The sequence below is a fragment of the Stegostoma tigrinum genome, chromosome 46, assembly GCF_030684315.1.
Source record: "Stegostoma tigrinum isolate sSteTig4 chromosome 46, sSteTig4.hap1, whole genome shotgun sequence".
Classification (NCBI taxonomy): Eukaryota; Metazoa; Chordata; class Chondrichthyes; order Orectolobiformes; family Stegostomatidae; genus Stegostoma; species Stegostoma tigrinum.
The window spans coordinates 11,709,352-11,725,998 of NC_081399.1; the positions used below are offsets into that span (position 1 = coordinate 11,709,352).

A 16,647-nucleotide genomic window follows, 5' to 3' on the forward strand; every position below is an offset into this window, starting at 1 on the left:
ATTAACTTGTTACAACAGACTGTTTTATAACTCATGTACACTTCCAGTTAATATTTTCTCCTTTATTAACTTCCCACAAAGACAAATAGCAAGATCAGCCAGCCTGAAACATTAATGGCTCCTTCCCTCCAGATGCTGCCTGGCTTGCTGTGTTTTTCCAGCCTCCTATTTGTCCACCTAGGATTCCAGCATCTGCTGTTTTTCCCTTTTGTCTCTAGCACCAGTGATTAGCTTCTGACAGTCTCTGTCATAGCTCTGCAACACACAGCATGGAACAGGACCTTCAGCCCAAACTGGTCCATGCTGACCATGGTGCCCACTCAGTTAGTTCCAATTGCCTGCATTTCATCAATATCCCTCTCAACATTTCCCACCCATGTACCTATCCAAATGTTTTTTTAAATATTGTTTTTATACCTGTCTCAACCACTTTCGCTGGCAGCCCATTCCAGATACGCGCCACTCAGGTCCTTCTGAAATCTTTCCCTCAATTAGATTCCAGCCGTAACTCACTCCCGGCTCTCTGTAATTCTGGATATAAACCACCCTGAGCCCCTTGATTAGATTCCAGGCTCATGTTTCATTCCAAACCCCACCCTTTCACTCTCTGTAATCTGGATGTGACTCACCTAATCCAGAAGTGAAGTAGTTTAGATTACATGGATCCTCTCTTCGTGAGATCACCTTTCACTGGGAAATGCTATTTAATCAGACGGAGAGAGAGAGAGAGCAGCATTGAGGGAGGGAGGCAGTTTGTAAATTGTGCAGAGGTATAGTAACAGAGATACAGTGGAAGGGAGGGAGTGAGAGAATGTATTAATGACGAAGGGAGAGGGTGACAGACATGTATAAAAACAGCATTAAAAAGTAAGAGACGGTGTGAGAGTCACAGAATGTGTCGGGGAGGTGCATAGTGCGAACAGGAGTGGAAAAAATGAGCTGCAGACAAAGAGAGGTAACAGTGAAATAGACAGGTTGGCTGAAGTACAGAGAGGAAACGATTGAATCAGATAGAATTGGACGGAGTTATAGTGAGAAAGCGATCGCGTGGGAGAGCCAGTATTGGGCCTGTGAGAAAGTTAGTGAGGGGTAGACAGCGAGAAGGAGAATGATAGTGATAGTGAGAAAGAGAGGGAGTGTGAGAGACAGAGAGAGAGTTAGAAAGAGAGATATGGAATGATAGAGCTAATGAGAGTGAGAGAGAGTGAGAGATAAAGAGACTGAGACTGAGAGAGGTACTGTGAAAGATAGTGTGAGAGAGAGCTAGTGAAAAAGTCAGAGAGAGAGGTAGTGAGAGAGACAAAGTGTGAATAAGGGAGAGAGAGAGAGAGGGAGAGAGAGATCATGTGAAAAGTCGAGAGAGAGAGATAGTGAGAACGAGATGCGATAGAAAGAAAAAGGGACACAGAGAGAGAGTGGTAATTTTAGAGGGGAGATGGTACAGGGAGGTTCTTTGACAGGTGGTGTATCCTTAGACATGTTCCCAAGCTGATCTCTCTCTCCTTTTCTCCTCCCTCACTTCTGCTGTCATCTATCCATCTCTCTGTTCAGAGCCTGGTGCTCTGTTACCTGCAGATTTCTCCCAGCTGCCAGTGGACGGAAGATCAGTGAGAAACTCCTTGTTAAAATATTCAACCTACATCGGAATATTTTCATGTTAATAGAAGCACATGTGTTAGTGCCAATCTGTAACATGATCTCCTATTCTTTTATGTGTGTCTTTATATTGTTTCACTCCCTGATGATTTCTCTCGCACTCTCTGTCTGTCACATTCCATCACACACATGCTCTCTGTCTCTCTTTCACACTACATTACACACTTTCTCTCTTTCATACTCTGTTACTCTCACTGTTTCTCTCACTGTCACTCACCTTCTCTCTCTGTCACACGCCATCAGATTCTCTCTCACTGTTACACTCAATCCCACTTTGTTTCTCTTACTTTCACTATTACTCTCTCTCTCTCTCTCTCTGTCACAATCCATCACTTTCTCTCTCTCTCTCTCTCTGTCACACTCCATAACACTCTGGCTCTGTGTGTCTGTCCCTCTTTGTCACACTCTGTCACATTCTGTCTCTCTCCTTCTCTGTCACACTCCCACACACACTCTCTCTGTCACCTTCCAGCACTCTCGTTCTCAGTCACACTCCATCACACTCTGTCAGTCTTACTCTCACTGTCTATCCATCACACTCTGTCTATCTCTCTCTGTCACACTCCATCATTTTCTCTCTCTCTCTCTCTAACTCTCACTGTTTCTCTGTCACAGTCTATCTCTGTCTGTCTCTCTCACTGTCACAGTCTCTCGGTCACACTCCATCACATTCTGTCTCTCTCTCTCTCTCTCTCTCTGTGTTACAGTCCATTACACTCTGTCTCTGTCACCATTTCTTTCACTGTCACTGTAACTCTCTGTCACAATCCATCATATGTTGTCTCTATCTTTCTGTCTCTCTCTATCATTAATCTGTCTCCCGATCTTTTCACCTGTCTCGCTGCCTCTGTTTCTGTATAAGTATTCCATTCTCTTTGCTCTCTCTGTTGCCATTCCCCTCTATCTTATCTGTTTCTCCCTCTCATTTTTCTGCTCGTTCTCCATATCTTTCTGTCTCACTGTCTCTGTTCCATTTCTGGGTTCACAGCTGAGGGACTGAGGCTCACACCTTGAGACAAGGGGAGTTATAGGTAATTGGAAGGGAGGGGCGATGGGGAGGAAGACATTGGAGGGGAAGAAGAGTTTTGTTTTTGAGAATTTTTAGTAGATGGTGACTGAAAGGGAGGGTGTATTAATAAGATTAGAATAGTAGGCGAGGGGATAGAGACTGAAGGGGAATAGAATGAGAGGGAAATTGGAGGACAAGGGTTTAGAGTGGAATGGGGTGGTTAATGGGGCTGGCAGGAGCTGAAATGCTGAAACAGTCGGGAAACGAGGGTGAAGAACTGGAGAGGTGCAAATTGGAAGGGATGAAGTTTGGAGGGGTCAGAAATAGAAGTTAGGGGAATTGGGAGGTGATGAATGACAGAGTTGCAGAGTTTTACAGCTTGAAGGAGACACTTCAGCACATCTAATCTCGCCCCATGTTCGACCACTTGGCCCACAGCATTGTACACGATGACATTTCAAGTGTTCATTTAAATACAACTTTACTGTTGTCGAGCCACCTTTCAGGGAGTGACTTCCAGATAGTCACGACCCTCAGGAAGAAACAAGCTTCCTTAAATCACCTCTAATCTCCTGCCCCTTACCTTAAATCACCGTCCCCCTCGTTTCTGATCACCTACTAAAGGGGAAAGGTTTCTCCCTGTTTACCCTCTCTCTGCCCCTTGTAATTTTGTAGACTTCAATTTGGTGCCACCTCAGCCTTCTCTGTTCGAATGAAAATACCCCGGTCTCCTGTCAGAGCTGCACTAATCCAGTTCAGGCAACATCTTGGTGAAGCTCCTCTGCACCCCGTGCTATAATGTGGGTGATCAGAACTGCACAGTCCTCCAGCTGTGACCAAACCAATGTCTTATGCAGTTCCTTAACCCCCTTCACTCTTGTATTCAATGCCTAGTCTCATCAAGGTAAGCACCTCATATGTCATCTTAACCAATGTATCAACTTGTCCTGCTGCCTTTAAGGGTCCATGCGCATCCATATCAAGGTCCCTTTGATGCTTTGTACTTCCTAAGGCCTTACCATTGCTTCCTCACCTTGCAAACCCTTCCAAAGCACATCACCTCCTGGTTTTCTGCAGTAGAATCCATTTGTGTGTGTTCAGCCCATCTGTATCATCCCATAAAGTAAGGCTCTCCCTGTCAGGCATCACCAGTTTGGAAGGTGGTTAAGAGCGACCCCAGTTGGCATTGCTATTGTCCTCAGTTCCTTCAGCCTTTCTGGGGAGAGCTGGTGGAGGGACACTAACTCTTCAGCAAGGGGTCACCATTCTCCACAATCCCATTTGGCAACCCCACTCCCCACCAACCCCTATCCACAAGCTAACTCCATTCAAAACTTCTTAACACCACTGAGCCCCAGTCTGCTCCTTTGCTTCTCCTTCAGCAGCTGGCAATGCACAGGAGTGTGAGGGAGAGGCTGACGGACAGCACAGAGTCCCACGTGACTCCTCATCTGCTGCCCAAGCTCCGGGACCAGGAGGAAGGTAACACGACCGTATGGGTGGGGATCTGGTGAATCACTAGTTGCCCTCAGGTACTTTGCCCTGAGAACTAATGTTGGGATCACAGATTTGGGCTGCAGCTCCGAGATTTATCATTTTATTTTTATTTTCTTGTCACTGCTGGGCCACCATTTATTGCCATTTATTATAATTTATTCCCATTTATCACCATTTATTTACCCTTGAGAAGTTGATGGTGAGCTGCCTTCTTGAACCGCTGCAGTCCATGTTGACGCAAAATGCCCTCATGGAGGGAATTCCAGGGATTTTGACCCAGCGACAGTGATTAAACTGTGATATATTCCAAGTCAGGATTGTTTGGAGAGGAACTTGCAGGGGTGCTCATGGAGTAATACAGCATGGAAACAGGCCCTTCGGCCTAAACTGGTCCATGCTGACCATAGTGCCCAATCAGCTTGTTCCAATTGCCTGCATTTCATCCATGTCCCTCTAAACGTTTCCCACCCAGGTACCTATCCAAATGTTTTTTCAATGTTGCTTTTGTATCTGCCTCAACCACTTTCGCTGGCAGCCCATTCCAGATATGCACCACTCAGGTCCTTCTTAAATCTTTACTCCCTCACCTTAAACCCAAACCCTGTAGTTTTCAATTCACCATCTATGGGAAAAAGACTATATGCATACATCCTATCCATTCTCAACATGATTTTATACACCTTAATAAGGTCGCCCCTTATTCTCCTACACTGTAAGAAATAAACTTCTATCCTGGCCGACCTCTCCCTATAGCTCAGACCAACTAGCCCTGGCATCATCCTTGTAAATCTTCTTTACGCACTTGCCAGTTTAACTATGTCTTTCCAATAACAGGGTGACCTAAACTGTACATAATACTCCAAGTGAGGTCTCAACAACACATCAGCAACTGTAACATAATGTCCCAACTCCTCTACTCAATGCCCTGATCGATGAAGACCAGTGTACTAAATGCCTTTTTTACCACCCTGTCTACCTGTGGCAATGCTTTCAACGAACAGTGTACTTGTACTCCTAGCTCCCACTGCTCCACAACACCAGCCAGGACCTTAGCATTTACTGTACAAGACCTACCTTGGTTTAACTTTCAAAAATGCAACACCTCACACTTACCTGCATTGAATTGCGTTTGTTAATCCACAGCCCACTTCTCCATCTGATCAAGATCCGTCTGTAATTTTTGATAACTTTCTTTGTTATCAACGTTACCTCCTAACTTTGTATCATCTGGTAGGATACAGATAAATCTCCCATTGCACTGGCCTCAGGGGCTGGAAGAGGTGACAGAGATAGGGAACGGTGTAGGAGAAGGAGGGGTTTACAGAGATGTGGAAGGGTGTAGGCACTGGAGGTGGTTAGAGAGATAGGGAGGGGTGGAGGGCCAGGAAGCTATTACAGAGATAGTAAGGGGTTCTAGGGCTGGAGATGTTACAAATAAGGAGGAGTATAAGGGCTGAAGGAGGTTACTGAGATAGGGAGGGGTGTTGGTGCTGTAGGAGGTTTGACATATAGGAAGGGGTGTCGGGACTGGAGGAGGTTAGAGATATAGGGAGGGGTGTAGGGACTGGAGGAGGTTAGAGATATAGGGAGGGGTGTTTGTGCTGTAGGAGGTTTGAGATATAGGGAGGGGTGTAGGGACTGGAGGAGGTTAGAGATATAGGGAGGGGTGTAGGGACTGGAGGCAGTTACAGTAATTGGGAGTTCTGTAGGAGATGGAGGTTATATCAATAGGGTGGGGTGTAGGGGCTGGGGGATTTTACAGAGATGGGAGGTGTGTGGAGGAGGTTACAGAGATTGAGTTTTGATGATGGAATTTGAGGCAAAGATGAGTGTTTTACACTGTGATGTCAGCATACTACATATTCCTGTAGTTTCAGTGCATACAGGAGTGGTTTCTGAATTGGACGTGGTGTGGTTTAAGTCATGGACAGCAGTCGTTTTGAACACTTGTTATATGGAGGGCAGAAAATGGGAGTAAATGTCCCTTTTCCTCCCTGCCTTCTCTTTGCCCATGTTCTAGGGTGAAGTGGACACCTTCTGTTACTCCCATATGATCCGCCCACTCTCTGCCCTTCTTGCTCATTGTTATTATCTCCCACATGGGTTTTACTCTTCCAGGACCTATATTCCCACCCAAGCTGATGTTTGAAATAAAAACAGAAAATGCTGGAGAAACTCAGCAGTTCTGTCAGGAGCAATGGAGAGAGAAAGGCAGTTAACATTTCAAGTCCAGTATGACACTCTTCAGAACTGATAAGTGTAAGTTCTTTATTCTTGTGATGGAAGGTGAGGAGGCGGGAATTGAACAGATTGTCAGAATGCACAGAGTCAGAGACAACTGGAGTGTTAATGGTGGTAAAGGAGTGATAGAGCTCTGAAATAGGTGCGAATGTTCCTTGTGCACAAGGGAAAAGATGGGTCCACCCTGGGAGTGAATCTGACAAGACTGAGCTTGGGTGAGGTGGTGGACAAAAAAAAATTGGAGTACAGAGGCCGTGCTTTGAAGTCTAGAAATTCAATCTTGGGTGCTAGAGTGCTGAACAGAGCCTCAGCAGCAAGTGAAATGCTGATCCTTAAGCTTGCATTGAGCTTTATTGGAAGATTGTAGCAGGCCCGGGCAGGAAATATCACATGTGAGCAAGATGTGTTATTGAAAAGGCAACTGGAAGATCAGGGTCATTTCTGTCGACACGATTAATCCCAAAATGAAACCTGGTTCGATCGATGTTTGTCAAAATTATTTCAGTGAATGTGGTTGTGATTCAGTGAACCATATCTAACATGAGGCTCTAAAGTTTCTTTAACGTCAGAAGTTTATTACACAAATAGATTAGAAAAAAAAATCTACCTTAAAGTAAATTTCAAAGACCTCAAAACACATTGCAAATAAACATGTTTTCTGACACTACCCATTACAGAGACTCAGCACCAGAGAAATTACCCTTCTTTGTGAGATCTTTAAGAATGACTTAATTGATTCTTCCCAGTTCTTTCCTGTGAACTGTGCAGTCTTACATGAAAACTCACAAAGCTGACAGCTTAGACTTCCACAGATTCCACAGGAGAAACCATATATGTTACTGAGCCTGGTCAGGTCTCCTCTGAATTACCTAAAAACTTTCACTCTCTGGGTTTCCTATGCTGAGATCAATCTTTCATCATTTTTAACCAATAACCAATAATAACTACCTGTCATCAACCTTTGCAGTAAAAAACAATCTTTCCTTATCACTCTAAAGAGTTTTCACTCTCTGACACATACTAAGTTACATCATAGTTCTAGAAGGATTGTTTGATCTCACTACCTCTTTTAAACTCTTCACAAAAGTCATCAATCTCATATACCACTATTTTAATATGTATTGCTCACTGGATCATTGGCTTCTTTTCATTTGTTCATTGCTTTGTTGAAAAGTGATGCAACTGGATATTCCAACTGCTTTCCGAACTTGGATGGATTCATTAGGGAAATAAATGTGTTTGCAAAATGAAAATGCAGCATATATGTAAGCTTTCAAGTCTATAAGGAGAATGACAGTCTAAGTAATTTGCAGCATCACAGAAGTATGAAATATACATAAACCGTAAAGCCATGAAGCTGCTGGATATGGAGTAAAAGAGTAAAGTGACAGACTTTCTTCTACCCTTTATCACTGTGATTCTCCCTCTTGCTCTGGTCGCTTGGTCCCTTCTGGACTCGATCAGCCACTGAATTGTGTCAGACTGTCAGAGCACTCAACAACAAAATTAATGAGGATAACGCCTCACACATTCCAAATTCTGTTTGCCCTGTTATAGGAATGATATTATTAAGCTGGGGAGGGTTCAGAAAAGATTTATCATGATGTTACCTGGAATGGCACATTTGAGTTATAAAAATAGACTGGATATGTTTGGAATTTTTACAGAGCCGGGTGGGAGGTGGTGGGACGGACCTTATTGAGGTTTGTAAAATCTTGAGCGGAATTAATAAAGTGAATGACAAGAGTCTTTTCCCTGGAGTGGGGAGTTCAAAACTCGGGGTGGAGCATGGGTTGGTGGGGCATATTTTTAAGGTGAGAGGAGAAAGATTCAAAAAAAAGATATGAGAAGCAACTCTTTTACACTGAGGGCGTAGAAGGAACCTCTTGAGGAAGTGGCAGATGCAGATACAGTTACAGTGTGTAAAAGACACTTAGATTAGTACATAAATAAGAAAGATTTGGAGAGACATGAGCCAAGCGCAGCCAAGTGAGACTAGTTTAGCTTGGGAACATGGTCAGCATGGACTCATTGGAGTGAAGGATCTGCTTCTGTACTGTATGATTCTATGGTATCGACCTGACAATATGGAAAATGTCACAACATGACCTCTATCCCAAAAGAAGGAGTACATCAACCTAGGCAATTGCCACTTTATCAATCTACTGTCCATGATTACCAAAGTGATGGAAGGGATTGCTATCAAACAGCACTTGCCAAGTGATGACATCTCAAAGACTGTCGGTATGGTTTCAGCTCAGTTCCAGACCTCAGCGCAGCATAAGTCAGGACAACACTAAGCGTGGGCGAGAGTGACAGCCATTGAAATAAATGTCACACTTGACCAAGTGTGGCATCAAGGGTGGAATGACTACATAAGTCACTCAATTCCACTTCCAGCATCAAAACATTTGTTGAAGTTACACTGGTGGGAAGAAACCTCTGGGGATCAGAAATTTCTTCAATGAACGATGAATGCATTTTTATACAATTGTGTTCAGCCCGCCTTTAACAATTACAGACCAGTCGTATTATTAACCAATTGCATACATGTCCAATCAAATTAATCATGTGTCTGTATGGGCAATGATGAACAGCTTTACTGACAACTCTTCTGGACAGGCTTGCACGATCTCATGACATTTTCTAGACATCTTTCTCTCTGTCCTTGGGCCATTCACGATGCATGCTGTATGCAATCACATTCCAATACTGTTGACTTCTGCACCAATTGTTCAATTGTCCCTGCAAGCAGTGTGTGTGTGTTTCCATACTATCTTGACAATAGGATATCCTCTTTAATGCTTATTGTGATTTTTAAGAGGTTATATGTGTGACATCGAAAATCTATAACTATGATTACATGGAAATCTTAACAAGAGTAAATAGGGTTTTATTTCTATTTGCGATGGATCTCAGATTTTAATACAGGTAGGTATGGAATTTTTCTATCAGCGTACTCATGGGTGTCCTTATCCAGCTGTTGCTGTGTAAACAGCTGCAGCTGAGTGTTTGTAACAAGACACTTGGTATATTCTTTGTATGATGCTCTCTGATCTATCTCAACCGTGTCACTTTGAATGTATTTTATCCACAAAGCTTCAATTGTCCTAAATTATGGAACACTTTAAGGTTCACTAAACAGACTGATCTAAGTTGGCTGGAAATCACTTTTGGACTTTGTGCACTGCTGTCAGCCAACAGATCCTGAGCAAAATTGGAATCAGAAAGAACTCTCAGATGGTTGGAGTCTATCTGACGGATAGAAAGATGATGGTGATGATTGACGGCCAATCATCTCAGCTCCAGGACATTCTGCAGCAACTCCTCAGAGTAATATCTGACACCCAAACATGTGTGGAAATGTCGGAGATGAGGGAGATACTAAATAAGTATTTTACACTTGTGTTTACTGTGGAGAAGAATATGGAACCTGGAGAACTTGGAAACATAAATAGCAACAAGTAAAATATCCATGTTAGAGAGGAGGAGGTGCTGGACGTCAAAAAGCGTATAAAGGTCGATAAATCCCTGGGGTCTGATCAGGAGTAACTTAAAACTCTGTGGGAAGCAAGGGAAGTGATTGCTGGGCCCCTTACTGAGGAACCCGAAGACTGGAGATTGGCTAATGCAGAGCAACTATTTAAGAAATGTAGTAAGGAAAATGCAGGGAACTATATACCAGTGAGCGAGTTTTTGGAGGGAATCCTGATGGATAGGATTTACATGTATTGAAAATACGTGTATTTTGGAAAGGTTAGGACTGACTGGGAACAGTCAACATGGCTTTCTATGTGGCAAATTGTGTTTCGCTAGCTTGACTGAGCTCTTTGAAGCAGGAACACAGAGGATTGGTGAAAGCAGAGCAGTGGATGTGATTTATAAGGACTTCACTCTGGTGTTCAATAAGGTTCCTCATGATAGACTGGTTAGCAAGGTTAACTCACATGGATTAGAGGCAGAATTAGTGATTTGGATACAAAAAGTGGCTCAAAGGTAGACGACAGAGGGTGGTGGTGGAAGGTGGCATATCAGGCTGGAGACTTGTGACCAGTGGTGAGCCACAAGGATTGGTGCTGGATCCACTGCTTTTTGTCATTTATAGAAATGATTTGGATATGAAGGTATGAGGTATTGGTAGTTTGCAGATGACAACAAAATTGGAGCTGTGGTGGACAGCGAAGAAGGTTACTACAGAGTACAATGGGACCTTAATCAATTGGGCTGGTGGGCCAAGGAATGGCAGATGGAATTTAATTTAGATAAATGTGAGGTGCTGCATTTTGGAAAGGCAAATCAGGGCAGAACTTATACATTTTGTGGTAAGGTCCTGGGGACTGTTGCTGAACAAGGTGACCTTAGAGTGTAGGTTCAAAGTTCCTTCAAAGTGGAGTCACAGGTAGATAGGATAGTGAAGAAGCCATTTGGCATGATTGCCTAATTGGTCAGTGCATATAGAAGTTGGCAGATCATGTGGTTTTATGGGGCATTGTTTCAGCCCCTGTTGGGTTACTGCATTCAATTCAGGTCTTCCTGCTATCGGAAGGATGTTGTGAAACTTGAAGGCATTCAGAAAATGTTTACAAGGATTTTGACGGGTTTAATGGGTTCTAGATATAGGGAGCGGCTGGGTATGCTGGGGCTATTTTTCCTGGATCATCGGAGACTGAGGAGTGACCTTATACAGGTTTATGAAAATCATGAGCGGCATGGGTAGGGTAAATAGACAAGTTCTTTTCCTCAGGGTGGGGAGTTAAAAACTAGAGGGGAAAGCTTTAAGGTGAGAGAGGGAAGATTTAAAAAGGACTTAAGTGCCAAGATTTTCACACAGAGGATTGTGTGCGCAAGGAATGAGCTACCAGAGTAAGTGGTGAAGCATGGTACAATTATGCCACTCAAAATGCACCTGGATGGGTATATGATTAGGAAGAGTTTAGAATAATATGAGCCAAATTCTGGCAAATGGCATTAGATTAGTTTAGGTTATCTGGCCAGCATGGACGAGTTGGACTGAAGGGTCTATTTCTGTACAGCTGTTTGACTCTGTCCAGCTGCTTAATCAATAACTTTCCCTCAATCATAGGGTCAGAAGTGGGAATGTTCACTGATGAATGTGAACTGTTCAGAACCTTCAGATACTGAAGCAATGCTTGTCCAAATGTTACAAGAGTTGAACAATATCCAATATTCAGCTCAGAGATAATGGGAACTACAGATGCTGAGAATGCAAGATAACCAAGTGTGGAGCTGGATGAACACGGCAGGCCAAGCAGCATCTCAGGAGCACAAACGCTGAGGTTTCGGGCCTCAACCCTTCATCAGAGACCCAAAACGTCAGCTTTTGTGCCCCTGAGATGCTGCTTGGCCTGCCGTGTTCATCCAGCTCCACACTTTGTTATCCAGTATTCAGCTGACAAGTAGTAAGTAGTGTTCATGCTACACAAATGGCAGGCAATAATGAGAGAGAATCTAACCACCGTTTTTGACGTTCAATGGCTTTATCATCACTGACTTCCCCACAATCAACATCTGCGGGGGTATCATTAACCGGAAACTTAACAGATGCAGCCTTATAAGTAATGCAGCTCCAAAACAGGTCAGAGGCTGGGAACCGTGCATTGAGTAACTCACCTCCTGACTCCCCACAGCCTGTCCACCAAAGCAGAAGTCAGGAATGTAATGGAATTCTCTCCACTTGCTTGGGCAAGTGCAGCTCCAGAAATACTCAAGAAGCTTGGCATGATCCAGAACAAAGCAGCCCACTTGATCGGCACCACATTCACAAATATCTATTGCATTCCCCCTTTGACATGCACTCTGTCATGTAACAGCCCTTGCAGTTTCTCACTTCAGTTTGGAGTAATGTTCTGGATGGAACAGGGATGAGGGTAAATAACCAGGAAAGTGTCAAAATCAATTTTATTGCATAATATGATTAAAAAAAACTTACATTGTAATTACCAATATATGAAGAGAAATAAGAATAAGGATGTATGGACTTTTTAAAAGGAAGGAAAGTGTTTTGAAGAAACGTAATGCAATAATCGAACTGACATTGAGCACACATTGGTTGGCCCAGAAATAGAGACAGCATCATTGAAAACCAAACATCGAGATGCAGCAATATTAATGGTGGACTATAGCGACATCAGCAATGTACGTGAGATCAGAATTATCGCAGAGACTGGGAGGCTGTCAAGTTTGTGGAACATCACAAAGATAGCAATAGTTGTATTGTCTGGAGAAGTTTTCAGATATTGCAAGGACTATACCAGCTGGAGGATGTTATTAAAGCTAGTAGACATCTGGGGGCTTGGGAAGGTGACAGAGATATAAAGGATTGTGATCCAGGAAATGATTACTGTAATAGGAAGGGAGTGGTGCTGATGATAGGCCCACTGATATTGAGGGTCATGGGCCTGGAGGTTGTTGTCTTAATGGAGAGGACGTGGCGTTCAGGAAGGCTACAGAGATTGTCTCCTCGGTGATTTCTGAAATGTTAGGCAGTAAGGTTGATCTGTCTTTGTGTGATATTGTGTCCAGTAGAGTGAGTTGGAGTTGGCCAGTCTCTGTGTTTGACATTACAAGAGCGGCCCGCTGAGGGAGATGAAGTCTAAAATCGTGCACTTGTGCAATGAGAACAACGCCTAGTCGAAGGTGAGACTGTGCATGTGTGTGATTATGGTGGCAGACAGTAGACAGGACTGTATGCGTGTTTATGTGGACGAGATATAGCGAAAACCCAGAGGAGAGAGTTTGCTGAAGGTGATGGTCTGACTGTGTGTGCAGCGAATCATTGTGCACTAAGTCTGAATACCTTTAAGAAAATGTGTTAATGAGTTAATTCCTACGATTGGCAGAATAATCTATGGATGGTAAAGCAGAACATGCAATTCACCTCGACATGATTTTGCCGGATGGCCTATGTTTTTGAAAGTCGAAACCTATGATCTAAAAGTCTGTGTCCATTTCTATTCTGTGATTTCAGACACTGGGCACTGGTTGGGGCAGGATGGCCGCTGCGCCCGTAACACCCCGCGGCTGTGAAAGGCCTCTTTAATAACACAGGCCGCGGTGTCCTCTGGGAAATGAGACACGACACATGCATATTTTTGGAAGACCCAGATCTTCTTCTTCCATTTTAAACTTCCGCTTTCAAGGCGCTCAGATTCTCCATCCACCTATCGATCCGGAGGTTCTCCTTCTTTGTTTCGGCGATTCAGTGTTTTATATATAAATTTAAAATAACTCTGACGTCGCCCCAACATGGCCGCCCCCACGAGGATGAGGCGACGGCAAACTGACAAAGAGGGAACTGGATCTTCAAGAGGAGACCTTGAGCAGACCAGAAAGGTCAGAGCTGCACCCTCCGGGTGAACACGTTTCACTGCACAGACATATGTTTAAACCATAAGCACAAGTAGGCCATTCAGTCCATCAAGACTACTCTGCCATTCAATGAGACCATGGTTGATCTGATAATCCTTAACTCCATTACCATACATTTTCCTGTCACCTTTTGTTCCTGTACCGATTAAAAATTGCCCACCTCAGTCTTGAATAAACTTAGTGACCTGACTGCCCTCTGACATAAAGAATTCCACAGGATCAGTACCCTTTAAGATAAGAAATTCCTCCTCATCTCTGTCTTAAATGTATGACCCCACAGTCTGAGAATATGCATTTTGAACAAAGAAAATTACAGCACAGGAACAGGCCCTTCGGCCCTCCAAGTGTGCGCCGATCGAGATCCTCTGTCTCACCTGCCATCCATTTTCTAAGGGTCTGTGTCCATTTGCTCCCTGCCCATCCATGTACCTGTCCAAATATATCTTAAAAGACGCTAACGTGTCTGCGTCAACCACCTCCACTGGCAACGCATTCTTAGCACCCACCACCCTCTGTGTAAAGAATTTTCCACGCATATCTCCCTTAAACATTCCTCCTCTCACTTTGAACTCATGATCCTTAGTAATTGAGTCCCCCACTCTGGGAAAAAGCTTCTTGCTATCCACCCTGTCTATACCCCTCATGATTTTGCAGACCTCAATTAGGTCCCCCATCAATCTCCGTCTTTCTAATAAAAATAATCCCAATCTATTCAACATCTGTTCATAGCTAGCACCCTCCATACCAGTCAACATCCTGGTGAACCTCCTCTGCCTCTCCAAAGCATCCACATCCTTTTGGTAATGTGGCAACCAGAACTGTACATAGTACTCCAAATGTGGCCAAACCAAAGTCCCATACAACTGCAACATGACCTGCCAACTCAATATCCCGTCCAATGAAGGAAAGCATGCCATATGCCTTCTTGACCACTCTATTGACCTGCGTTGTCACCTTCAGGGAACAATGGATCTGAACACCCAGATCTCTCTGTTCATCAATTTTCCCTTGGACTTTACCATTTACTGTATAGTTCGCCCTTGAATTAGATCTTCCAAAATGCATCACCTCACATTTGCCCGGGTTGAACTCCATCTGCCATTTATCTGCCCAACTCTCCAGTCTATCTATATTCTGCTGTAATCTCTGATAGTCCCCTTCACTATCAGCTACTCCATCAATCTTAGTGTCATCTGCAAACTTGCTGATCAGACCACCTACACCTTCCTCCAAATCATTTACATATATCACAAACAACAGTGGTCCCAGCACAGATCCCTGTGGAACACCACTGGTTACAGGTCTCCAATTTGAGAAACTCACTTCTACGACTAATCTCTGTCGCCTGTTGCCTAGCCAGTTTTCTTTTATCCATCTAGCTAGCACACCCTGGACCCCATGTGACTTCACTTCCTCTATCAGCCTGCCATGGGGAACCTTATCAAACGCTTTACTAAAGTCCATGTATATGACATCTACAGCCTTTCCCTCATCAATCAACTTTGTCACATTCTCAAAGAATTCTATTAAGTTGGTAAGATGTGACCTTCCCTGCACAAAACCATGTTGCCTATCACTGATAAGCCCATTTTCTTCCAAATGGGAATAGATCCTATCCCTCAGTATCTCCTCCTCCAGTAGCTTCCCTACCATTGACATCAGGCTCACTGGTCGATAATTACCTGGATTATCCTTGCTACCCTTCTTAAACAAGGGGACAACTTTAGCAAGTCTCCAGTCCTCCGGGACCTCACCCTTGTCTAAGGACACTGCAAAGATATCTGTTAGGGCCCCGGCTATTTCCTCTCTCACTTCCCTCACTAACCTGGGATGGATCCCATCCAGACCTGGGACTTGTCCACCTTAATGTCTTTTAGGATACCCAACACTTCTCCAATTTTGGTCCTAGACTCTCCGATATGTGAGCATTGATGTGGATTTGTTGGGTTCAAGCACATGTTTCCACACTGTAGGAATGAAGTGGAAACAACCCTCCATATCTACCCTGTCAAGCCCTCTATGAATTTTGTATGTTTCAATCAGATTGCCTTTCTTCTTTTATGTTCCACCAAATCCAGTTCGATTATACTCAAACTATCCTTAGAAAACAGGCCCTGCACACATACTAGTATCAGCGAAGTGAACCTTCTCTGGACTGCCTCCAATGCCAGTCAATCTTTTCTTAGCTATGGCGTCCAAAACTATTCACAGTATTCCAACTATGGTCTTACTCGTGCCTTGGAGAATTTTAGCGAAACCTACCTAGTTTTATATTTCATCACCTTTGATATAAAACCACACATTCCATTTGCCATCCTTACTACCTGCTGAATCTGTGTGTTAGCTTTCTTTAGGATTTTTTACACATGGACTCCCAACAGCCTCTGTTTTTCTGCTTGCTGCAGCCGTTTTCTATGTAAATAGTATTCAGTTGTTCTATTCTTCCGCCAAACTGTATACTGCACTTTCCCCAAATTTCATTCGATCTGCCAAGTTTTTGCCGGCTGGCTTAATCAGTCCATATCCCTCTGCAGAGTCTTTGTGTCATCTCCATCAGATCCCTTTTTAACCCATTTAACTGGCCTATTGTTTGACTTCTTCCCTTTTCTTTAAGAAAAGTGTCATTTTGGTTGTTTTCCAATCCTCTCAGAGTTTTCCAGCATCTTAGAATTTTTGGAAGATTAGTGTTAGTGCATTTGCCGTCTCTGTAGTTACTTCCTTTGATATTCTAAGAGGCATCCCATCAGGTGCATGAGTTTCCCATTTTTTTTCTATCTCGTGGTAATTATTGTTTTCACTTTTCTCTCCTTCTCTGGTCCCTCTATAGTTTAGTAAGTCTGGAACTCTGTGCAATG

At 43.6% G+C, this 16,647-nt stretch overlaps 1 pseudogene; it reads right to left on the reverse strand.

Moving 5' to 3' along the window:
- Positions 1–1,695, reverse strand: part of LOC132207403 (NACHT, LRR and PYD domains-containing protein 3-like) — a 6,870-nt pseudogene extending 5,175 nt beyond the window's left edge.
- Between the last annotated feature and the right edge of the window lie 14,952 nt (positions 1,696–16,647).